This window comes from Dysidea avara, chromosome 2 (genome assembly GCF_963678975.1).
Source record: "Dysidea avara chromosome 2, odDysAvar1.4, whole genome shotgun sequence".
Taxonomy (NCBI): Eukaryota; Metazoa; Porifera; class Demospongiae; order Dictyoceratida; family Dysideidae; genus Dysidea; species Dysidea avara.
The window spans coordinates 421,692-448,962 of record NC_089273.1 but is presented as its reverse complement, the minus strand read 5'-3'; the positions used below and the strand labels follow the sequence as shown (position 1 = coordinate 448,962).

At 38.4% G+C, this 27,271-nt stretch overlaps 1 protein-coding gene and 1 long non-coding RNA gene across 18 annotated transcripts in view; one reads left to right on the top strand and one right to left on the bottom strand.

Annotated features, from left to right (window-relative positions):
• The window catches only part of LOC136246420 (uncharacterized), a 423,931-nt gene extending 420,198 nt beyond the window's left edge, over window positions 1–3,733 (bottom strand). For all 3 annotated transcript variants that reach the window (XR_010696411.1, XR_010696409.1, XR_010696410.1), the window contains exon 1: window positions 3,569–3,733. This is a non-coding gene — a long non-coding RNA (uncharacterized lncRNA). The remainder of the gene's footprint in view (window positions 1–3,568) is intronic.
• Window positions 1–27,271, top strand: part of LOC136246413 (uncharacterized) — a 339,040-nt gene that overhangs the window by 297,328 nt on the left and 14,441 nt on the right. The window lies entirely within an intron of this gene.

Here is a 27,271-nt window from a genome sequence, read left to right as displayed (position 1 = left end):
GGTGTGGATGAAGTAGTTTGTTTTGCTCCAAGTATCAACTAAACTGAATTGACACAAACTTTTCTAATACTTTGACAAGGACAGGAATCACAGATATGGGCCTATAATTGCTGAGGTCATCACAATAATCACCCAGTGAACTGTAGTTATAAGTTCAGCCAATTGGAACTATACCATCAATCAGTGATTGGCTAAATAATTTAGCAATCGTGCTCCATCGCTCTACCAGACTGCCCCAGTAGAGCAGTTTAACTAGTGTGACTGTTTATCATACAATTCAGTAGTACTGTATATTAAGGATCATGGAGTCTCAAAAAACCCCGGAAACCAGCCTCACAATACCTTCATGACACCTTGGCAGTATTGGTTAAGTATAATCAAACCCAATAGTGCCTTTAGTATAACTTGAAATGCTTCCTTTAGGCACAGTGTACTACACACTTTTTTAATCTTTATTTAGAGGAATTTCTACTGCATGACCGAAAAAATCAAGCCCATAGTCATATACGTATAGGCGTATTGAGTTATACTTGTCTGAAGGTATGTCAGTCAGGCAGTATCAATCGGTCACTGTTAGACATCACTTCAGCCCAACTGTGATACCACAGTACATACAATGTATCCATCATGGACTAACTTTCTCTCCTCCTTAGTGTCCTATTTATCTTTGTTGACAGCTCAAGGTGTTGATTTAGCAAGTGATAACTTCTCTAAGTTTGTCACGGGAATCATCTGTATTTTCCGTACTAACTGGATTTATTGTAGAGGCACCAGCCTCTCACTGTTCTTCATTTGTAATGTTGTTTAAAGGGTTGGACAAAGCTAAAAACAAATTGCACTAGCCACTTGACACTTTTCAGTAATTGAAGTTGGTGTGCCCATTCAGATGAAACCAAGTCTGATGTAAAGTCTTTTAATGCGTTATACGCTGGTATAATTATTGTACAAAAAGGTAAATAAACAACGGTTGTATACAATCACTGGACTGGACTAGTGGACTGGACTGGTGGACTGGACTGGTGGACTGGACTACTGGACTCAGTTTTTTTTTTCATTTTGGCACATATTTGGACAACTGGTTGTAACTATTGCTACATTGAATGTAAAATATGCAGGTGAACCTGTCTACTTGGCACTGTCTGTTATCATAGGATTGTGTGCAATTCTCTCTCTTGGCATAATCTCTATTGTACGACTACCATTTATTTTATCATGAAGTACAAACCATACAGTACATGTGTATGTAGTGTTGTAGTAACCATGTATCCTACAAGTTATAGTCATGGAGTCCGCTAAATTAAGTGGTGACAGTTAATTGTCTTGTTATTCTATAGCTGATACAAAGGTTCTATATAGTTTTTGCACAACAGCAATAACAAGCGAAATCACATGCACAAGATTTCAACCAATCAAATTGATTCATTTTGAACTTTAAATTATATTACTGCATGTGACTTCTGTTTTAGATTTGTTGATGTGTAATAACTATTAGAACCTCTGTACATAGCTGAAACTGGGCAATGTTGACAAGTCTGGCATGATTACACCTTTCTTTTGTTTGTGTGTGGGTTTCTTTGTGTGTGGGGGAGTGGTCTAACTACCAGTGTTGGGAGTAACATGTTACTTATGTAACGCGTTACGTAATATTATTACTTTTGTGGTAACAAAGTAATATAACGAAATATGCTATAAAAACAGGTAATATAACGCAAGTTACTTTACTTATGAATGTAACGCGTTACCTAAGTAATATAGTTACTGTAACAAGCCTAATATTATTTCACCAAGTAACGAAGTTACTAATCTCGTTAGTTATCCTCTGAGTAACGCCTAGCCACAACGAAGTAACGAGGCCTACTGAATGAAGCTTATTCACCAGCTTCCTACTTATAACCAAGGTTTGCACATTGTCCAACAACGCAATCATGTCACGTGATAAGGTGGTAGTTTCACACGTGACAGCTTAAGGCTGTGGATACAAAGTAATATAATATGTAATATTATTACAGTTACTTTATTTTATGGGTAATATGTAACTGTAACTAAATAGTTCAGTTGCAAGTAATATGTAACATGTAGCTAGTTACTTTTACAAAGTAACTTGCCCAACACTGCTAACTACATGAGACTAACATACTTACAACCAGTTGCCCAAATATTTGTTTAAAAAGGGAAAACACCTGAGTCCAGTAGTCCAGTCCACCAGTCCAGTCCACTAGTCCAGTCCAGTGATTGTAAACAACCACAAACAACAAACAAGTATATATATATATTATATATAAGGGAAAATTAAGAATTTTAAGTTTTAAAAGCAATGAAACAAATGCATGGAATTGCCTTCACCTGATGATATACTAGTGGACAATTAATCCCTTCTTCAACCACGACTAAATTGGGGATTAAATGTCCACTAGTATAGTGACCTATTATCAAACATTAAAATCACGTAATGTATTCAGAAGTTTACAGTATTATTCTGCATAAAATGTTTATATGGAGAATTCCAATAGTGTAGTTTATGAGCTTACCAATGAAGAAATGAAGAAAAAGAAAACAGGAATTGCCGTGAAAGAACTACAAGTCAAGTGTGACTTTGGTGGCAGAATTGGCCAACTGTTTATCTTTTTCCCGAGTGAAAGATGTATCCACAAAGACTGTATAGAAAGGATTGTTGTAAACAAGGATAATAAGACTGTGTTATTGCTCATAGTGTGCTGACTTTTTACTGTACGCCTTTAACACTAAACGATTCGCTGTTGTAACTCACAAGTGCATGCTTGTATCAAAACTATACTTCAGTTACAGTATCATGGTACTTCAGTTAACATGTTGATATAATAATTAAGAGTGTGTAGGTTGCACTGAGGTTACCAGAGTAGAAAAGGTGCAAAATGTTTGATAACTGATCAACGGAAATTAACGGTCATTCGATATTAGGTAGCGGTGTTCGATATTTCGTATTATACGGAATGCAGAAATCCACTTGTAACACGGACACTAATCGGATACTATTGCTCAACCTTATGTGAGATATTCTATGAGAAAGGTACTGCCTCCTGGTGAAAATTTGAGGTTAATACTGCTTTCCTGGAGATAGTAAAGTGTAAACCTCATTTGATAATCGGTCACTTATGCTATCTTCAGGTACACTCCTATGATCCCTAAATTAGTTTTTCATGTTAGAATTTCTGACTGCTCTATTAGAACATCTCATATTTAACGAACTGTGCACATTTTCTTACAGTTTTCAAAACCACACTTACAGCACTGACAGCTTCCCAAAATTATGCTGACATAATCACTACATCAGAATATTTGTCATAAAGTAATGAGATACTGATCAATGTGATTCTATTATACTTTACTCTTGCACTGATCTTTTCCAACTTTAATAATACCCTCTCTGCATAAATCGTCTGGATGGAACAGTGGTCCTTTAAACAAGTCAGGACCGTTTGTGCATTGCTAAGTCGCCCCACCCTCTACCCTTACCCGAAGACACACTGAGACACGACCAAGAATCAACACTTCATCATACTGTAATATACTACACAACACACACAAACACCTGTTATAGAGTGATTATCAGCTATCGACAAGGATCTGAAGAAAACGAGGCTACCAAAGGCTAATGCAAATCACGAGACTGGTGTAGGTAATATCCGGAAAGTATTGATACATCTCGCGATCGGATCGGATCCAGGAGCAAGGTGACCAGCTGCAGGAGCGATACCAAACGAAATTATCAGTGAGCATGTGTAGTAAGTGTTTATGATGTGTTTGTACGGGATGTATAATCCTCCAGTTGGTCTGTTATGTTTTGTTACTCCACCAGTAGTAGTCTCTAGTCTCGCTTCATGCGCTTGGCCAGACCTCTCTTTGTCATTGTTTTTCCCAACCAATGATAAAGAGTAAAAGGTGGTCTGGCCACGCAAGACTGAGTAATCTCGTTCATAAGGTAACTATTTGATGATTTTCAGTTTCTCATCAGAAGATTTAAAAAGTGCGAGTACAAGCAGGCGCGAGGCTGGTGTGCGGGCAGGTGGGTCATTATCACACCACATGCCACAATTGCTAGGCTATAACAAGATACTGGACCATTTCTGATGTACTGTCAGTTCCACTAACAAGCACAGTGACACTGTTTGACACTTTCTGCTTGCAAAAATCTGTAATCACGATACAGTAGTTTCTCATCTAATATCACGATAGTGAATACTGTATCCCGGCAGTTGCTGAATTACTGTATTACCAAGTGGATATTTCTTTAGACAACTTGATTCTGTATATCCTCTTGCAAACATTTCTATGCCTGTTTGCTGTTGGTGGTGTTGTCTGTATTACACAACTCAGACAATGAGGCAACACAAAAACTGTTCCCACAAAGTCTGATCCGTTTTTCAAAGGCAGCAGTTGTAGCAAGTCCTTTAGTATGTTCCATTTGTTAGTGTGAACATTTTTCAACTGATATTAATATGCTTCCAAGTGCACGTAAATGGTTTTGTGAAGTATAACACTGGTTAGTGAAGAAAGCACTGATAAAGATATACAGGTTTAAAGTGTTAGTGATAGATAACGTTTTTAGCATGAATCCTAGCTACTATTAAGATAGTGATGCAATGCTATCACTTTTGTCTTCATGAGTAACTATTGTGATCCATTGTACTATCGATACTATCGCTTAGCTGTGTGTGTAGGTGTGATGTTCGTGAGTGCATATGTATGTGGGTGAGTCGGTGGGTATATGCATGTGTATGTAGTATAGTGTGTGTAGTGTGTTTGTTTTTGTTGTGTTGTGTGTAGTACTACAAACTTCATGTGTATGTAGTATAGTGTGTGTAGTGTGTTTGTTTGTGTTGTGTTGTGTGTAGTACTACAAACTTCATGTGTATGTAGTATAGTGTGTGTAGTGTGTTTGTTTGTGTTGTGTTGTGTGTAGTACTACAAACTTCATGTGTATGTAGTATAGTGTGTGTAGTGTGTTTGTTTGTGTTGTGTTGTGTGTAGTACTACAAACTTCATGTGTATGTAGTATAGTGTGTGTAGTGTGTTTGTTTTTGTTGTGTTGTGTGTAGTACTACAAACTTCATGTGTATGTAGTATAGTGTGTGTAGTGTGTTTGTTTGTGTTGTGTTGTGTGTAGTACTACAAACTTCATGTGTATGTAGTATAGTGTGTGTAGTGTGTTTGTTTGTGTTGTGTTGTGTGTAGTACTACAAACTTCATGTGTATGTAGTATAGTGTGTGTAGTGTGTTTGTTTGTGTTGTGTTGTGTGTAGTACTACAAACTTCATGTGTATGTAGTATAGTGTGTGTAGTGTGTTTGTTTTTGTTGTGTTGTGTGTAGTACTACAAACTTCACTTAATGCACAAATGACACATTTGTGGATTAGTTGGCTGATTAAACAAGAGACTTTATACCCTGTTCTGATATTTACAAAGTACCCCTGGACTATATCTCAATACTGTAGTTATTTATCCAGTCCAAGTCCAGTAGATCACAATAGTCCAGTAGTTTACAAAGATGTGTAGTTAGCGGTTTGCCATATATGGTAATGTAATAGTTATGATGGGTGTTGTTGTGTACATTAGTATTGTGGTGTAACAGGTTTGTGCAGGTACATAGTGTGATGTGTAGTGGTGAAAGTTTCATGTTCAGCAACTAACGTATGTTGCACAGATAACAAAATTAGCCTATAATTCCAATATCTGAATTAAGCAACAGATACTGATAACTGATCTGATTTACACAAATATCACTAATACTCATTCTCGTCATTACCAAGTGACTCATATTAGTGACATAATCATTGATATACAACTCATTGTAGGCTAAACTGTAAGACCACAAGCAAAAGCTACTCATGTTTGCCAGTACTACTATACAGTGAGACAAGTGGCTAGTACTACATTTAAACCTATCATACAATTCCTATATATTACATATTTATAATCTACTTAGTCAAGTGTACCCTCTGACAAAGTTTCAGCCTCATATGCCAATAACTTTCATAGTTACAGCCCTACAAAGTAACAACATCAGTAAAATTGATTTATACAACAAGTATAGGGATAATAAAATACAAGCACTAAAGTAGTTGTAACTTACAAATGGAATGACATATATGGAGTTAAAGTTTTGACCATCATTTTTTACATGAATAGGGAAATCGATTAGTGGGTAAGTTTTTCTGTGTGCCACCTTTCTTCACTACATACTGTACAAAGGATGAATTTGAGAAGAAAGATCGATTCCGTCTACCATTTTGACGTGCCGCAAACAAATGCCCATAACTTACATTTCCTTGGGTTTACTGCAATGAAACAAAGATTTCGAACTTCTCTCAAGTAGGCAAATAAGATGATATCCAGGTTTATTGTTTGTCCATTTCTTCACTAAGAGAAAGGCATCCAAAAGTTTACAGATTTTGTTTAATTATACGCAAGCATTTCATCCTTTGTATTCAATGTGTTATACTATAACTTTAGGCTTGTGTGATTGTGTCAGGTTTTCAGACCCGATCATGTATGTTGAGCTTATGTAGCAGTTAATTGTGAAGTACTAAACTGGTAGACACCTTTGGGTGTAGTAACAGAATACAACTTGCTCAGTTGTAATATTCTCTAGTGAAATGTGACGAAATCAACAAGTGGCCCTTGTTTTAGTGATAGATTTCTATGTAATAAAATGTCAGAATGACACTTAATAGCTACTTGTGTTACTGTACTTATTGTATCGTGTTTGTTAACTAGAATAGTTGATATGAAAGGTTGTGACTTGACAACCCATTGTGTCAGTACTCAAGATAATATCTCTTACTTACATTATCTACATGATCATTTCAATGTATAGCCAATGATATAGTTTTGTTAACGTTGTTGTATATCTGAGATCACTTGTCATGCTCTGCCTCTCATCTCTGTGTCCTTGTGTACTCTATCATTTCATAAAGTTATGTTGCCAATACTTACGCACTGGCCCTGAAATGCTTGTGTAACTATGTAGAATACCGTATTTGACCGGTTAATGGCTGTGGCTACTATAACTTTCAATGAGCAAAAACCTGTGGCTATTATGCGAAGGTAGCTACCATGGGCTTGTGTGGCAGCAGCCCACGACTCATTTATTTGGATTCAGGAGTGACTGACCTTGCTTAATCATCTGTCAATACTGTCATTCATTCTAACAAAAATTATATTTACTGGCTTAAAACAACTCCTTTGCCAGGTTCCTGCTTCAAACATGTCTTATCAACAATTGCAACAGTATGTTCAGATACAAGCTGCAGCTCTTATCCGAGGGCGGTTCTTATTACAATAATTCTAGGCTGTGGAGCGGCTACTATCTGGGGCAGCTATTAACTTGTCAAATATGGTATGTGTGTATTTGTGTATAAATATTATGTCAGTAAGATGTTTCAATGTCCTATCAAATGTGGTGTAACATTTCACAATATACATTAAAGGAAATCTTATTACCCTTTCTTCTCTAGCTATTACATGTCTTTATTGCTGAGCACCAGTTTAATGTCATGAGTTCTCAGTTGTTCTGTCCAGTCTATGGCTTTCTTGTCCTATTGGAATGATGGTAGCTAGCAACAAAATAATGTCATGGTTGACACTTCAGTAACATGTTAAAGGTCAATTTGTCTATTGGTTACATCACATGATATAGTTGGGGAATTTACCACCAAAGTTTTGACAACTTTACCACAATAATGTCAACTTGATGTTTTAACCTTTTAGCATGAATATCATGTGCAATGAAAGATATATTTGGAAAAGGAGTACTTCATACTGGAGGAGAATCAATTGAGCTACAGTACTATCGGTCAAGGGAGAGTATGGAATTAAGGTCTGTATGTTCATAATAATACAATGTACTCTCTGTGTTGTGTGTGTGGTGCGTGTGTGTCAGGCTTGGGGTCAAATACTTTGAATAGTATTTAAATACAAATACTCTGAAATAGAGGGCTGGGACAAATATTGAAATTTACTTTCGAATATTCGCTATTAAAATGTTCGAACATTCAAAGCTTCGGTGTTAACTTTCAAGTTACAGGTTTTCTTGTATTTATGCACATCCTTCTTAGGTTTTATCTTTCTAAACCTATTTAATAAGTTTGTGAGCATTTGGAATGTGCGTAGCAACAGTACTGAATGACGCAATCGATCGATTACAAATGGACGTGTCCGCTATACTGCAATCATGCACAGGTAAATACCAAGTAATGGCTAAAAGTACACTTTGCATGTATTATCTATCACCTTATAAGGTGTTTTAAGGCTGCAACTATGGTAGCAAGCTGGTTTAAAAGTGGGTGTGGCACATGAAAATCGATAGCGAAGAGAAGAACATTGATCACACAAGAGGAATAAGCAGTTGCAGTGAAGATTAACCACGTTTATTTGTAATTCTTTCATAGATTATGAGTGCATTACGAAGCTTCGAAGGATACTTTTATAATTCGAAGTTTACTTGACCTTCGAACCCACGAAGCATTTGAAGCTTCATCCCAGCCCTACTCTGAAAGTATGAAATACAAATACTTATACCCAGGGTGTATTTGAAATACAAATAAAAATACTTTTAAAAGCATTTAAATACCTTTAAAATACTTCTGTACTTTGATCCTTTGATCTGAACTACACGTTACACAACCACCCAATAGTACACCTCTATTTTAATATTGTTCTAATAAAATTTCAAATGTATGGTAAACACAGCTGTAGCTTTATATTGCCAGAAAACAATTGGAGTATATAGACTTCTTGCTCTTCTTAGATGACATTTTTGAACTATATGTTACAAGGTTTAAATGCTCATACCAAGAGTTCATAATATACAGTAGAGAGGGAGAAAGAATGTCCAACGCTGTATCTCCCTCGCTCTCTATATTATGAACACTTGCTAGTACTTATATACTATTCAACTTCAACGAAAAGTAAGTTCTTCATAACTCTTCCCATTCAAAGAAATTGAAAGAAAATAATTAGTATTTGATATATTTTTACAGATTAAGGTGTCAATACTAGTCAAAGAGATCATCTTCCAACCAAATGAATTTTACAGATTAGGTCATACAGATTCTCTTCCAAGCAAAAGTATTTGAGGTATTTGCAGAAAGTATTTTAAGTTTTTACACGAAGTATATAAGTACAAATACAAATACATGTTGTTTCAAAATACAAATACTCATGTATTTGACCCCAAGCCTGGTGTGTAGTGTGTGTGTGTGTGTGTGTGTGTGTGTGTGTGTGTGTGTGTGTGTGTGTGTGTGTGTGTGTGTGTGTGTGTGTGTGTGTGTGTGTGTGTGTGTGTTTCAAACTACAAATACTCATGTATTTGACCCAAAGCCTGGTGTGTAGTGTGTGTGTGTGTGTAGTGTGTGCATTTTTATTGTGTTGCGTAGTACTACAAACTTCATGTGCAGTTGGCCACTTTGTGTACAAATGACATGTTTGTGGATTATGTGTAGTGTTAAACGTTTCTTGTTCAGTGGCTAACTAGCACTGCAGCTGATAACTGTAGCTTTGGCCAGTTTATTTCAAGTTAACTAAAGAAGTTACTGTCCATTTGTTATATAGTGCCTGAGGTGCTTTAGAGGTTATAAATAGTCACGTAGCAATGGAATAATGATGATTGTTGGCAAGATTTCTATCTAATGAATACACCAATTTGTAGGATTAAATTGTTTTCCCTGTTGACATCATATACAGTGATCCCTCCATTATCCAAAATAGTTGGACTCTGAGTACTTTCAGATAATTGCATTGTTCATTTACTCTAATGTAATTCACACCTTACAAAAACACTCTAATAGAACAATAATTTCTATAGCAGATTGTTTGGCTAATCAATGACCAAATTATGGAGGGACCACTCTATTGTATTGTTTGTTAGTCAACTTGCATTATATAATAATGTATTTTATGTGTGGGTGAATATGTGTTTGTATACAGCGGTCTCTCCGTTATCTGGCCATCGATTATCCAAACTGTGGAAGTGACTGTTCTATTAGAGTATTTTACCTAAAGTGTATTTTAATGTTCTGTATATAAATGTATGGGCTTCATTTGTGTGAACTTTTCCAACACCTAGGGTCCAATGAGTTTGGGTAATGGAGGGACCATTGTATACATGTGTGTGTTGTATTACCAGTGTATGTGGTATGTGTGTTATGTTGTCTTGTAGATTGAAGACCTACAGATGCTAGGCAGGTATAGAAGACCTCAAGTGCTAGACCAACACCTTGTTTAGTTACATGAATCCAAGGTACTACAGTTTAGCAATTTATATAGTGGTGTGTTATGCTAGTTGATTGGTTGCATAATATATAGTGTGTGATTAACTCTATAATAATATTGTGACTGGTTTCCAGGGTGCTTAGTAGTCATGAGCTTGCAAAAAAAAGTCCACAAACAAGTATAAGAAAAGATTAGGATTTTTTTTTATATGTAGCACAGTAGGGATATTCACTTCTTATTGTTTTATTTGTACATTACATACTACTCCGATCCAGCTTGTTTCAGTGCTTTTTATTGCAGTACTATACACTATCCCTACTATAATTTATAATTCCTAATTGTGTGCGTGTGTGTGTGGTGTGTGTGTGCTTTCGTTCATTTGTTTGTTCATGCATGTATTGTGTGAGGTATCATAGCCAAGTGGCTATATCAACTACCTAGTAATTGAACGGTTCCAAATTCAATGCTCAGTTTTGCCCAGTTGCTGTTGTTATCTTGAACAAGAAACTTTGTTCACATTGTTACAGTCTACCCAGCTATACAGAGAGGACCTGGTGGCCTGATGTCAACTGTGGAACCTGTCATTGTGTTGAGTAGTGTTTTAGGGGTCATTCTGGAACTTCAGGTTGTGTGCCGTCTATCTGTAAGACTTGTACAGTTCTCCTGTGTGTTACTAGTCCTGCCCCAGCTGAGTGTATGAGTGGTACATGGACATCCCTTGACTGGAAACAATAACTATATTTCCCACAACTACCAGTGGTCTTGCTTTTGCTTTGTTCATGTGTAGACAGACTGCTCAGACCAGCAGGTAGAGGGATTATTGCAAGAATCAACATTTGTTGTTCAGCTGCTGTTGTGATAAATTGCCCTGGAGGAGGGTTTGACTATCTCAAACTGGAAACCTGTTTGTCCTGTAACTAATATATTGATGGTAACATGTTGGTCTACAAATATTACCTCCAGGATAATACATGTCACTAACCACTTGTTTATCTTGTGTGTTTGACTGGCTACACAATTGTGTCATAGTCAATGATATAGTTTTGTTAACTGTGTAGTATATCTGTCATCCTCTACCTCTCAACCATGTACACTAGTAGTGTAGTTTAATAACTGTGTCCTTGTGTAGCTCATTTCATAAACTTGTGTTACGACACAATAATTCCATGATCATCATACGTAGAGTAGTTATACATACACCATACTGACTAACTTGTCATACATGTCTCATTAAACTTGTTCTGTTACAGGTTGATTCAAGTGATTCTGACCACCACCGTTAGTACAAGATAGTCAGATCACATGATCTCAACAAGATGACAGACACAGAACACCCTCATGGTCAGATGGTGTTCCAGTCTCATCCAACAAGTCCTAAGAGTGATGAACAAGTTGGGGCCTTAGAGACATACAATAATGGACCAGTGTTATATACCCTAAGGGTTAGGATTATGAGGATCAGAGCAGTCCCCTCAGGCAGATAATGACATAGATGATATAGAAGAGAGTGGTTAGGAGAGAGTATCAACCTGTCATCCATGTTGTCACCTCTTCTGAGATAGTTGCCATCACAGGTAAGTGTGTCTGTCCATCTGTCTGTGTGTAGTGTGTTATACAAATATTATACGCCTGTGTGAAGGTAGTACTGTAGTAGTCATGTGTTGACCATGTACATATGGTAGAGCTGGAACAAATGTACAAACCCTAAAACCATCCAACAATAGAAAACATATCATTTGTGTACTCAGAAAAGGATAAATAATTATAACAACATTCACTGACTTGTTATGAAGGACTAGACCGATAGTGAATGAATATGACACAGTAGTCAATTTATCAATGTTCAACTAACATCAGTTTTAGATGTTGTAACATTGATTATCAGTTCAATGTAGTGAACTGAGAAAGAGTTATGAATAGTTTGTAGCATGTATGTTTGAATTGTATAAACATTGTTGTCATGGCAACCTTTGACTTGGTCACAGGGTAAACCCTTAGGTAACATTTTATTCTGTATTACATCACAAATATAATAGCACAAATTGTGTAGCCTAATAATTCCAGAGTGATAGTAATCTGTTTGAGGTTTTGTGTAAAAGTCGACTTATCAGTGTGTGCATTTTTCAGTGAATTGTTACTAAGGTATATTATATGTGTGGGTTTTAAGAGTTAGAAAATGACCAGTTTTATTAATGGGGACCTGGTGTTAACTGGGGAAGTAATCTACACAGTTATATTAAATGGAGAACTGACACTCCTGTTCTACCTGTTAGGGTACAAATGACATGTTGTTAACAACTCCACCTCATCATCATAACACACACAAACTCAAACCCACAATCACTGCTCACATCTTAGTGTATAAAAGTGTCCAGTGTATACCAGAGGAACAACGCACCTTGTATGTTGTAATGAAGTGATGGAATTTTTGAAGGCCTAACAAAATCCAGTATTGTAACAACATTTTAAAAAAGAATTTTTGATCTGTAAAATTTTCTTTTAACTAAGGTTCCTCTCTGTACTCGCTTTATTGCAGTCAACAAAAAATGTGTACACGATTTGGGATCTGTGTGTGTGTGTGCGTGCGTGCGTGTGAGTGTGTGTGTGTGTGTGTTGCTGTCAGAGCTGTGCTTCAGAGTTATTCTAATGGAACAGTTACTGTTGAAACTGTGTTATTGTCATAAGACTACGTCATTCATTTGTACATATTTGATGTATTTAACATGTATTCAAGTGTTTCACATACAGTTAACACTCTATTTTACTACAGGACACGTTCAGGTTTCTCGATGGCAAGCCAGTCAATACTAGTATCAGGTTGACAACAGAGAAACACTTCTTCCTCTACGGAGAAGAAAGAAGTTCACTTCATGTAAAAGCAACACAATAATGTATGTAACTGTGTCTGTCTGTCCATCTGTCTGTCTGTGTGTATTATTATGGTACAGAAGTGTTCACATATAGTCAGCTGGTTGTTATGAATATCACTAAGGTGTTAATCTGTTTATCCCATGACCTATGTTGACATTATTGTAGTGTCCCATATCTTTTGTACTGTTAGTGTTTAGTTGTACTGTGTCTATGGTGATGACATAAACTAGGGAGTATTGTGTGTTCAGTGTATACCGTCTGTGTAGTGATGTGTTGTGGGTCAAGGGGTGCCTTTCTTTGTGCCATGTGTGTAGTTATTGTTATAATACAGGTTGCTCCTCGTGTTCTTAATGAACATATCACGAGATATTGTATCGCTGTTTGAAATCATGTTTGTAAATCTTTAAGTATTGTGTGTTTTAAATTGTTGTCGTTTTATTTAAATCATAATCTGGTTTTCTAGTTTAAGTGTTGTAATGTACAGTTTGGTGAGATGTGGGAATGTGACACAAGTAGGATTAGTGCTGTATTTTTGCTCCAGGTATATCCGGTATTTCACAGTATCTTGGTGATCTACTAATACACATTTTAATCAAGCTGGTAATGTTTATTTGTGTTAAAACAGTCAACTGTTAATCTGTAGTTATTATCCAAAGTTGGATATATACCACAAGTAAAAGTTATTCATGGCTAACAGGTTAAATGCATTTTGCTAACTGCTACACAATTGATACAAGTAATGGTTGGCTCCACAGTGTAGCCTGAAACCTCACAGTTTACTGTAAGGCTGGACTAGTGGTCACCACCAAACCATCAACACATAATACCAAAGACCTGATGTTTGGCTTCCCTCATAGCCTAATGGCATTCATACCAATATTACTGGTAGATTTGAAAGTGAATATCTCTCCATGTGTTTATACTGCAGATCTAGAAGACTTTCTGTCTTGCCTTAATGGCAAATACAGCTGTCATAACATGATGGGGGCTTTCGATCACTAGAAGGGTATCGAATACTGGGGGCTGCAGCTGTTAAGGGCATTGCTGGCCCGGAGTGTTCCCAATTGTCATCCTCTTCCAATAAGTCAAGGTGTTCACCAATGGCAGGTGTGTGAGACTGGGTGACGTTGTGTTTGTCTGTTGACAGACTGTCTGTTGATACAGGATTGTCTGTTGTTGTTGTAGAGTAAAATCTCATGTTAGCTGGGCAAGGCTTAAGGCTATCAAAATGGACTACTTTATGTTGTTTTCTTCCATTGAGTTTATGAATGCGATAGGTAGCTTCTGATAGTTGTTTGACTATCTTGTATGGTCCAGTCCATGGATGGTAAAGCTTATGTGATGCTCCTCTGCCTGTGAATGGGGAATGTAGCCAAATAAGAGTGCCTCACTCATATGGTTTCCCATGTATTTTCTGGTCATAAAATTCTTTTTGGCATTGATTATTTGTTGCCAATCATTCTCTCACTAAAGCAAATGCTGTTGTTAGTCTTTCCTTCAGTGTATTGGCATATTCAGATGGAGATTGAGCTGCATGATGTTCTGTCCCATACATAATGTCTAAAGGTAGTCTGGCTTGCCAACCAAACATAAGGTGAAATGGGGTATAGCCAGTGGACGACTGAATACTAATATTATAAGCCATACACACCTTACGAATATGCTTTTCCCAATCAAATGGGTGATCACTTGCACAAATAGCCAACATGTTAAGCAACGTTCTATTAAATCACTCAACTAGTCCATCGCATTGAGGGTGGTAAAGCTTGTTTTGTTAATGTGTAACAGTTTGCATACTTCTCCCATCAGCTTGCATACTTCTCCCATCAGCTGAGATTCGAATTGTGCACCCTGATCTGAATGTATCTGCTCTGAGATAGAGTATCGAAGAAAAACCTCGTCAACTAACTTCTCTGCAACAGTAACAGCCTCTTGATTAGGGACTGGGAGAGCTTCCATCCATGAGTTAAAATAGTCACCCACTACCAGAATGTATGAATTACCACTTGGACTCTCTGGCAATGGTCCTATCAAATCCACTGCCATAACTTGTGTATGGTAGCCTGCCTTAATTGTTCCCATGGGTGCTCTTCGTGCTGGTGTAGGGGTCTTCCTGGTTGCACAATCTTTACAAGTCAGGCACCAATTGCATACATCATTGTAATGGCCAGGCCAATAGGATCTCTCCTTTAACTGGTGTAAAGTCTTCTCTTGACCCAGATGGCCACCACTTATTCCTTCATGAGTTTCCTGCAGAATTTCATCCCTTAAATTATGTGGTACCACCAATTGCAACCATCCCTCATCACAACTAGAGTGAACAAACTGTCTCCATAAGATGTCATTTCTAACAGTTAACTGCTCCCACTGCTATAATAATCTACGGTACTCTAGGTCTTTACCTCTGGTCTGATCTTGTGTAGGTTTCCGGTTCCTCTCACATGCAAGTAGCAGTTCACCAATGCAGGGATCATTAAGCCGAAAATCTCTAATATTCTGGGCTGAGTAACCACCTGTACAATTGGAGGTTGATATTGCAGCAATTTGCTCTTCGGGTTTGTCCAAGTGTGACTCTCTTCCACACTGGTTACATGGTAACCGTGACCATGCATCTACATTATTATGCTTCCGCCCTGGTCAATGAATGATATTAAAGTGATAACCCTGTAAAGTCTCAAGCCATCTGGCCATTTGCCCCTCAGGAGATCTAAAGTTTTGAAGCCACGCTAGTGCTCCATGATCAGTTCGCACTGTAAAGTTGTGACCAACAAGGTACTGACGGAAATGTTTCATAAAGGTGACAACTGCTAGTAGTTCCTTGCGGGTCACACAATAGTTACGCTCTGCCTTATTCAAGGTGCGGCTGGCATAGGCAATAACATGTTCACTGCCATCCTGATGAATCTGGGATAGCACAGCTCCAATACCAGTATCGCTGGCATCAGTATCTAACACAAAGGGGCTTGACCAATCAGGTAGAGCTAGAATTGTGGCTGAGGTAAGACAAGTCTTCAAGGCAATAAATGCATTTTGGCACTCTTCATTCCATTGAAATTTAGTATGCTTCTCTGTAAGTTGGTTGAGTGCCTTAGCAATTGTAGCAAAATTGTGAATAAATCGACGGCAGTAGTTTGCTAATCCAAGAAATTGTTGTACCTCTTGTACTGTACATGGAGTTGGCCATTCTTTTACCTTAGATGTCTTGAGGATCAGGTAGAAGTCCATAGACAACATGATCAAGGAAGTAAACTTCCTGTTTTTAAGAACTGACATTTACCAGGGTGTACGTAGCTTCAGGCCAGCTTGCCTCAGCCTTTCAAATACAGCTTGTAGGTTTCTCATATGTGACCAGATTTGCAAAAAGGTACCTTTTTCACACACAAAATTTGACCCATATTTTGAACTTTAAAGCTTCATAACTTTTTGATCATGGCGTATAACTGCTTGAAAGCTTCACTGAATGTAGCTACAGTATCTGGCTACACTTTGATACTAAGAGCAAGTTAATCAGTATAAGGAGTCAAGTGTTACATCGTTTTGTTTGCTGGTATGTCAAATGTGTGGAAAAGGTACCTTTTCGCAAATCCGGTCACATATGATCGTTGAATGTTTTACCCATTATGATGATGTCATCAATATAAACTAAACAAGTTGACCATTGAAGCCCTACTATCACTGAGTCCATTAGCCATTGAAAAGTGGCAGGCGCATTACATAGTCCGAACGGCATAACATTAAACTCAAAGAGTCCTTCCTGTGTACAAAATGCTGTCTTGCATTAAGCCTTCTATAATCTACACAAAACCTTGTTGATCCATCTTTCTTTGCCACTAACACAATTGGTGAAACCCAAGGGCTCTGTGATGGTGATATAATATTTTTAGATAACATGTCCTGCAGTAAATTGTGCGCAGTTTCTCTGCGAGGAAGAGGTACTCTCCTGGCTTGCTGACGGATGGGTGTGGCATACCAGTGTCAATACTATGCTTTAATATTCCTGTGTGACCTAGTTTGTTTGGACTGTCTACCAAGATGTCAGAGTAATGTGCCATCAGTGCAAGGAATTTCTCTTTTTGATCTGGTGTTACATCATCAGGTAGGGGCTTTGTCAAAGTCATTTGAAATGGTTCATCACTTTTCACTTCTTGATCACTTTTCACTTCTTGATCACTTTTCCCATTTGAGATTTTGCAAATACTGTGCTCTTCAACAGGCTCAGCATTAGCAATTTTCATATTCTTGTAGAGTTTCACTGGTGTTAATTCTGTATTCACTACCCTCACTACCATGTTAAGGCACAACTATATCTCTAGCAACTAATACAGGGCTATTGGTACCTTCAACTAACCAAGTACCTTGCTGCATTGTGTCAACATGGGCCATCAGTTCCATTTCACTACATGGTGGCACTGTGACTTTCAGACATTGTGATTCATTGTATGTTTGCAGGGGTTGCAAGGGTACCAGTTTGTTTTGGATGTACATCTTCTCATTAGCAAGATCCAGTACACATTTGTTACTTTCCCAAAAAATCTAGCCCTAGTATGGCTTCAGTTGTTATGTGGTCTGCTATCACAAACTCATGTTTGAACTTGATAACATTAATTGAAAATTGTATCACAGCAGAACCTCTAACACTGATTGGTATGCTATCCACCCCAACCAATTAATGTACAGTTACAGTCTTTAGCTTATGGTTTTGAGGTTTTGTCTTATCCCAAACAGTGCCTTGTAGGAGGGACACTCCTGCTCCAGTGTCTACCAGGAAGGATACTGGAACATTATTCATGCAGCATGGCAATGAATAACTAGAAACATTGTTATTATACAACCAAGTAGTAAGAATAATACGAAATGCGGTTAAAATTACATCATTAATAATGAATGAAATAAATAATAAATAAATAATGTTTGAGAAAACTACAAGCCCTAAGGCTTCGCACTCACCGGGAATAGAATCCATGTTGTATGAAGAGATAATCGTATAATGGGTGAATGTTTCCGTGGAGGTGATAGAAACGTACAACAATTCTATTTAATGCCGATCAAAACAGCACTACCCACTACTAATCAAGCAGATTCAAATGGCTATTTAGACCAGCGAACTACTGTTCAATTGTGCTTGAAAGTGTTACCAGCTGGCACACTAAGTCTCAAGTCGCCATGCCAGCTGCCAGTCGATGCGCTCCGTGTATCTATGGCTGCAGGACACCTGATGAATAGGTTTGACATGCCAGCTGCACAAGGACAGGTATGTTTGTTTGTATTGTAATGTACATATGTCTTGTATTTTACTATATTTTTTCTGGCTTGCTAGGCTCTTGTTGGTTTTGTTGTCTGTTTGTACTAATGTTTTGTAAGAGTGTGGTATGTTTTAAATGTGTTCTTGTATTATTGTACATTTTGCCTTTACCTAGCTTACTAGGCTCTGGCTGGCTTGGCTGTCTTCCTTTATCTGGTTCACCTAGCTTGTATACTCCTACAGTATTGTGCATCTCCTGTAGGTTTTGTTTGCATATACTGTGTACACATCACTGTGCCATTACCACACCAATGATGTACTAGCACTTTAGCTACTGGTGGCCTTTATTTACGATGCCACTATTGTGTTGTATCTGTCACTACTTTGACATATTGAGTTGATTTGGGGATCGTGCCTTCACCACCTAATAGCCTCACCAGGGGGCTGTCACGTTGGTGTATGTACTTGGTTGTATGTGACACGGTCCTAGTAATAATAATAATAATAATGAACTTTACAGTGTACATATACATACATATAAGTTGCAGATGTTGGTATGATAGAATCGGGACATATGGCAGCACACTGATGGTCCACTGACATCCTGTGTCAGTGGCCGGAAGCTAAATTGTAGTAGTGATTAGCTACAAAGTTTACTTACTAGATTACTTAAAGGGGGGGGGGATTAACATTAACAGTTAAAGGGAGTTGAAGTTAGGTTGGTGAGGGATCTTTGAACACTTTGAGCATGGACATAGAAATGAAAAAGAGCAGGTGTTGTTGGAGGTGAAATTGGCAGTGAAATGATTCCACAGATAATCTAAAAGTTTGGCCTTTATCTTGAGTGGGTTGTCCTGGTAGTTGATAATGGGAAGGGCATTCCAGATGCGAGGAAGCCGGTTAAAATAAAAGTTACTAGTGGAATTGTCAGGTGATCTTGTTTGGAGTAGCTTGTTTCCAGAAGCTAGACGTGTGTGACCAGTTGCAAATTTAATGAAATTATTGATGTCCAATCCATTGTGGGGGTTGTGGAGATTTTTAAGAAAGAACATCACATCATTTACATCGAGAATGTACATCAGGGGTAGCATATGGAGATTAATAAGACGAGACTTGTAGTCAGTAGCTAAGAGTAATCATTTAGAATGTATTTAGTTGCACGCCTCTGAACACGTTCGAGTTGCTGAATGTGCTTAATTAGGTGGGGTTTCCAGATGACCAAGCAGTAGAAAAACTGGGATCTAACAAGAGAGGTATATAGTCGAGATTTGGCTTGGACATAATTTTGTAGGGAGAAAGATCTTCTTAGAAGTCCAAGTACCTGATAGGATTTGGAGATAATGTGGTTATAGTGAGCATCCCATGACAGGTCGCTTGATAACATAATTCCTAGATCTTTGTATGTATCAATAAAAGAAATATGGGAGGTGCCGATATTGTAAGATGTTGGAGATTTCCTTTTAAAAGATAGCAGAAAGATTTTTGATAGACCGAATAGAGGATTCCAGTGGGTACTCCAAAAGTTTAAATTATTTGAGTCTTCTTGAAGTTTAAGTGAATCTAGTGGTGAGGAGATAGTTTTGATACATTTGGTGTCATCTGCAAATAGAAACAATAGACAAAATTTAATGATGTCCAGAATATCATTAACATATGTGAGAAATAGAAGTGGGCCAAGTATACTTCCCTGTGGGATTCCGGATAGAACTGGGAGAAAGTGAGACAAAGAGTTGTTAATCTTCACACACTGATAACAATTAAGTAGATATGATTCAAACCATGACCAAAGCTTGCCAGAAATTCCAAGTGATCGAAGTTTGATTAACAGTTCCTTGTGGGGGACACTGTCAAAAGCCTTTAAGAAGTCAAGATAGACTACATCAGTTTGGTCATTAGTACTATGTATGGTGTTCAACATGAGAAGCAACTGTTGCACTGTGGATCGATTTTTTAAGCCAAACTGCTGAGGTGAGAGAAAACTTGAATTGTAAGAAATGGTTTTGTTGTAAACTAGTTGTTCTAATACCTTCGATGTTATACAGAGTAGAGAAATTGGACGATAGTTAGTAACTTGAGTCTTGTCACCAGATTTATGTACAGGAACAATCGTGTGCATGCGCCATTCATAAGGTATGGAGCAACTATTTAAACTGATTGTAAACAAATGGTGCAATGGCTTAGCAAGAATGTTAGCATATTGTTTGAGGATCCTTGGGCCAATACCATCAATACCAGTGGCCTTGTCAGTATGGAGTGAGACGAGTGCTTCATATACTTGCTGTTCAGATATTTGGATTGATACTAAATGACATCTGACAGATGGGTCAATTTTGTCAGGGTAGGGTGGGAGTACGAAGTCTGAGGAGGTAAACACAGAGAAGAAATATTCATTTAAAAGAGAGGCTTTATCAGCACTGTCAGTGGCAGGAGTACCGTTGTAAAGGACAGAGGATGGTATAGAGCTAGATTTTTTGACACTTCTTATATATTTGTAGATTATGGAGTTATTATTTGGTGCAAAGTTAATTATTAACTTTCTTTCAAACTCTGACCTGGCTTTATGGATTTCATCAGACAGTGACTGTTCAGCAGTGTGTAAACGATTCCTGATACTGGAGGAGGGAGATCTGCGAAGTCTTCGTTTAAGAGACCTGATACAGTTAATCTGATGTCTGATTGCTGGAGTGAAATATTTGGGCTGATGAGTAGAATTGAGCTTGATCTTTGGAATAAATTTTGCCGTGGCATTGCATAAGGAGGATTTTATATATGACCAGATAAATTCAACATTGTTAGACTGGAAACAATTAGAAAAATCAATATTGCACAGAAAGTTAGTCAGGCCATCGTAGTCTCCCTTATTGTAGTCAAAAATGTAGATTGGTTCAGAGGTGTTACTGTGCTGGGTAGTTGATAGCTGGAGTTTGAAGCTGATTAAGTAATGGTCAGACTTTGTTACCGGATTTAGATCATTAGATATAACAATGTCTGTGACTGAGTCGGGTGAATTAGTGAAGATTAAGTCAAGGGTATTGCCATGAATATGGGTTGGACTGTCAATAACTTGAGAGAAATCATATTGGAATGAAAGATCACATAAGCTTGAAGAAAAATTGCAGTTACTAGACAGAGTGGCCCAATCAATGTCTGGGGAGTTGAAGTCACCAAGTATATAGGTCTTTACTAAGGATTGCATTGTAGTCTCTAAATAGGACAAGAGATCCTGCTTGTATACTTCAGAGCAGTTAGGTGGGTTATAAATAAGACACAGGTTAATAGGTTCATACAGCATTAGCTGGACAGTAAGGGCTTCAACTTCATCAGGGATGCTAATAATTCTACTGGGGATCGTCTGTTTAATTGCTATCAGTATACTTCCACCTCTGGTTTTACGATCATGATGGTAGGTTGAGAAGGAAGGGGGTAAAATTTCATTGTCGTAGATACAATTTGACAGCCAAGTTTCGGTGATTACAATAATTTGAAAATCATGTGAGAGGACAAAGCTTGACAGATTAGTTAACTTGTTTACTAGACTACGGTGCGTTCCACAAACAGGCACTGAAGTCTAGTCAATTTGACTCTTCCATAGGGGATGGAGTGGAGACTGAGGAGTTTGTGGAAGCATTTGGGGCATTGGATGTGGCAGTGTTTGAAACATTGGTCACAGGTTGGAGGCTTGCAGATAGTAAGCAGAGTTGAGAGTTTTGCACTGCTGCATAGAGCTTATGATTGATGTACAGACCGTTCCCACGAATTTTGATGTGCTTGCTCTCGGTGCCACTATCAATGAGGCTTCGTCTCTCTTTTAGTAGGATACTTTCGATTTTACGCTCCTCAGCTGACATATCAGGTTTGATTGCTATACCAGATGACAAAGAACTTTTACATGATAGAACAAGGGTAGCTTCAAAGGCTCTCAGAAATTTGACAAGGATGGGGCAGGGGAGAGTATTGTTTTGATCATATTTTCCGAGTCTGTGGAAGTCCTTCATTGATTCAGGTGTAATAGATAGCTTGAGGTCAGAGAAAACTTTCATCAAACAGTCAAGGTCATGCTTCGTCCGGTCGTGCTTCGTCCGGTCGTGCTTACTAGTGTTTGCTGGTGATTCCTTTAGACCATAAACAACAACATTGAATTTCTTGTCAAGTGATGAAGCTGGTTTAGGGATAGATAATTGATTTGTTAATTGAAAAAGATTGAGCACTATGATTCAAGGGCTGTTCAGTTTTTGGCTCCTGGTTTCGCTCCTTTTGCTGGATGTAGCTCCTCCCAGCTGCACATCCTCGAGCATAGTGGCCTGGCATTCCACATCGGTAGTACGTAATCTCTCTTGGTACACCATGTTGTTGTCTAGGTTGTCTCAGTGGCCTCTGCTGTGTTCTTGGCTGCAGCATCTGTGTTTCATGCTGCAGTCGTGTTATCTCCAGCTTCTCAATACGATCTAGCAGGTGCTGCAGTAGCGAATGTTCACTTACAGCTTGAACAGGAATCACTCGCGGTGTCAGGGTTGTAGCTGGTTCGAATGCAGTCTCATTCACAGCACGCACAGGTTGATCTTTTGGCAGGTATGACTCTAATTCAATGGTTGAACTCACAGCCTCTGGCAGGTTCTTGGGGCGACGTTGCTTCACAGCGAACGATATCTGTGGCGGATCTAACTGGTCTAGGTAACGGCTAAGGGCCAGCTGCTCGTGTGCTTCCAGTTGTACAGTGGGAAAGGCCTTGTCAGTTAATCGACGTAAGTCATCTCCAAAATCTTCCCACGTTTCAGCACTCTTCTTCCTCCGAGTTTCAAATTCAGCTTTATAGAGCATGCGCTTACTTTCCAGTTCAAATCTTTCTTGTAGCGCCTTTTTAACAGTTGTGTAAGATCTTGGTTCTCGTGAAACAGTTGACCAAGTGCCACGTGTGCCTTTCCTGTGAGCCTAACGCGCAACCAAAGTAGTTTATCGTCGTCGGTCCATTTATTCACAGTTGATACACTTTCAAAATGACTGATCCAGTGATCAAAATTATCATCTCCAGTAAACGTGTCTGGCAATACCAATGGCCGCGTAGGCTGAATGCGTGATGCCCCCTCTCCATCAGTCATCTTCTTCGCTGTACTGAGCTAAACAAATTGCTAAGAAAACAACAGCACTAAATATCACACTGTCTACCTTTCCGGGTACCATTAAATGAAACTAAACCACGGTACCACAGTTGAAACGTTTGCCAGTTCTGCTACGCATAGTTCAGTCAGCACTCAGACTCCCTGTCTCGTCCGGCATTGTCAAGTTGCTGATCCTGCCGACTATGCCACTGTCACGAGGATGATATTGAACTACTCTCAATACAAGAAATTCAACAACTGATACAAAAATAATAGTCTCTCTTATAAAACATAGCCCATTGTGTGTGCATCAACAAGTCACAAGTGTTAATAATTACAAAGGCTTCATTGCAAGTGTGGATATTTACAAAGACTGTATTACTCAATGTTATACATACTGTTACAGTATCCACACTATTTGTTGTGGGGCGTGGTGCAGCTCTACATACTTTTCCTGTTTCCAGCACCTGTGTTGTATACTGTGTGAGCAGAAATTTTGACGTGGAATTAACATTGGTGATTTGGTGAATTCTTACATTACCGCCAAATTAAAATCTTACTGTCATTGAATTATTTTATCAGTGTTTGTAATATTTTAACCAATTGAAGCACATGTATGTATGTCAGGCATGAAGAAGCAAGCACTTTATCTAGCAAACTTGTCAAGTATGGTGACATTATAGGTTTTCAAAAGAAGTGCGACCAAGTTCAGGAATGTGTAATGGTTTAGAAGAGTGGTGGCTACAAGATATGAGGTCAAGTCCTGAAGATATAGTACAAAATGTGTGGGGCCTTAACTTATATGAATTAGTGGTAAATCTGTGATTGGTAGTGGTGGGTATTTTATTTGAGTGGTGGCTGGTCCCGACCACTGTGGACAAGAGGAGCTTTATGGGAGGCTCAGTCTGCACTAAAGTTTTGCTTTCAGAGCCTCAGATTGAGTCAGATGTAAATCCACCCTGTGCTTAATCATAGAATTCTAAGATTGTCTGTAATATTGTAGGTTGAAGCAGCAGAGATCTAGCTAACTTTCACAGAGAATGCGCCCAATCACTTTGTTCCTTCGGAAGGCTGCTATACATTACACCTGGCACCCTCCATTTCGCACAAGAGTCTCCAGTATGCAGACCAGTAGCTATGTTGGCAACAGGGTAATTGAGTGTCTATGTACTTCTTTGCAGATGAAAAGCAATATGGGATAGCTACAATAATGTATTCACAGGCAACGCCAAATATTCTGCTCGCCAAATTGATGCTTATGCAGTATATGTGTGGGTGTCTAGCACTTGGCATGACTGTAGTAATGACATATCTTTTCTTGGTATGCATGTGTTTGTGTGTCTGTCTGTCTCTCTGTCTGTAGTGTGTAAGGCAACATAGCCAAGTTTAGGACATCAGCCTGGTAATTGAAAGGTTTCCTGGTTATGCCAAATTTGGTGTTACTGTTGTTTTATTGATCAACAAACTTTACTCACATTGCTCCAGTCTAACCAGCTGTTTAAATGGGGACCTGGTGTCAACTGGGGAAGCAACCCAACCAGTAGACCTAAGCTTAGTATGCATTTGAAATTGCCTGTTATGCTTTTGAGCAATGCTCTCACAAAATTTCCTTATGCCCAATTGTGTCCCATTATGCCTCAAATATGCTCTTAGAAAACTGTATCTTCACTGCCTGTTAGAGTGTCTAGTAGAGGTGTACCGATTTGGGTTTTTGGCATGTACCGATATCCGATATTGATGTAACCAAAAGAAGCCGATAACCGATAGTCAATCCGATATTTGCATTAATATTTTAAGCAAACAAAAGTGTACATTTACCTACTCTACAACAACATGTGCATGTATTCATTGCCTGTGGTGATGGTGGCTTGGGTTTCTATAGTGCAATCCAGACAATTAGACACCTACAAACATTTTTATGTATACTCCCATGAAGCCTTAAATGGATATTTCTGCATTACTCTGCATTCTAATGGCTTGTGAGAAAGCTGGTACAACAAGTTTCCTTGGTTATCCTGTGATCCTTCTTTTATTATAAGGTATACTCTATAACTGCTTCATTTGTAAAGACTGTGATAAGCTTTCCAGCAACAAACACTAGAATCGCATGTAATTATATGGCTTCTCATAGCGTAGTACTTGTTGCAGAGTGAACAATAAGCCAGAGCCACATGAATAACGTAGAAAACCAGTGCATAATCCATTTATGTACAAACTATTGCTACTGTATAAATATCGGTAGCGATATCGGTCCTCCTGCTGTTCTGTACCGATACCGATATTGGTAAAAAAAATGCTATATCGGTGGCCGATATTGTAGCCGATCCGATTGTCGGTACATCTCTAGTGTCTAGTGCATCCTTGAATGTTCTATTAGGATATTTCATACATGCTGTGACTGTTCCATTAGAGTACATCAATCTTTAGGCACTCTTCCCTTCACAAGTAATTGTAATCTGACTTTATTTAACTATCCCAACCTGCATCATGCAAAACTTGTAGAATTTCAGCTTCTCTGATAACCAATTCACAAACTTGCCCACACCTTCATCTGTGAGACATGGTACAGCCTCCTGTGGGTTAGTAGTTCCGCCCCAGGAAAATTTTCCAGCACTGACTCAAAGCACCTTAGTAGCATGCAGGTGTCCCAGTGCTGGTTCACTGCGTGGGTGTGACTGCTAGCGGTAGCTGAAACTTTGCTTTTTGTGTATGTATGTGAGTGTGTGTGCGTGCATGCGTGTGTGTGTGTGTGTGCAGGGCTTCCGGTAATTTTTTTGAATGTACTGTCAAACTGTCAGTACAACAAAGATTTTGTCCTGTCAAAACATAAAAATGTTCTGCTACCCTGTGTTAAGCTTTCAGTACTAAAGATGTTGTCATGCCAAAATTAATGTAACAATGTCATAAAGTAATGTAACACACTGTTCCTAGTCCACTGCAACAGTCTTCTAGCTATTAGATAAAACTTCATGTATCCCACAAGTCAAAGGTAACACTGGATAACATGGTTTTAAATAGATTTAGCACATTCATAAGCTGACAAGTACAAGTAGGCTGGTGTTCCAAACATCACTGTTTGGGCTTGAGGTAAAACTTGTGGCGACAAGCCATAAACAAACAGCGTAATTAAATATTACTGCCTTTGTAAGGCTGCTCTCCCTCCAGCAGTGATGTATGAATTATCCAACCACAATGTCTGGACAACAATAATATGGCGCGCAGGCATCCTTGTGCTGGCTTACTGGATAGCAATAGTTGTGTTTCACCTGACCACTGGAGGCTTTGCTTTGTGTGTGCATGTGTAATGTCAATTGGGGAACATCCCACCCAGCTATAACATCAATGGTTGAACAACTAACTTGTTGTTTACTTTGTTCATGGTACATGTTTGAAATGAATCATCTATCATATTTCATATCATAGCATGTACATCTACGTATGAGTTTCTTTTTTTATTTACAATAACATCTTGTCTGTCTGTCATCCTGTCATTCCTGTCTTCCTTCCTGTTACAAAATTACAAACACCTCAGCACTTTATTAGAATGTCCTTGACCACCATGTATGATTGTACAACCATATTACATGATATAATGGATCACATGATGTAAACTATATGCTGAGTCTATTGGAGTTTACCATTTTTCAAATTGATCACTAGAAAATGACTTTCAAAAGGTGTGCAACTTTTCCTGTAATTTTTATGGAGGCCAACAAAAATACACTAGTGTGTCAGTGGGATTCTGTGGTGTATGTTTTAAAACACACTGCACTGTCTGGCACCTGAGTAGCATGCAGGTGTCCCAGTGCTGGTT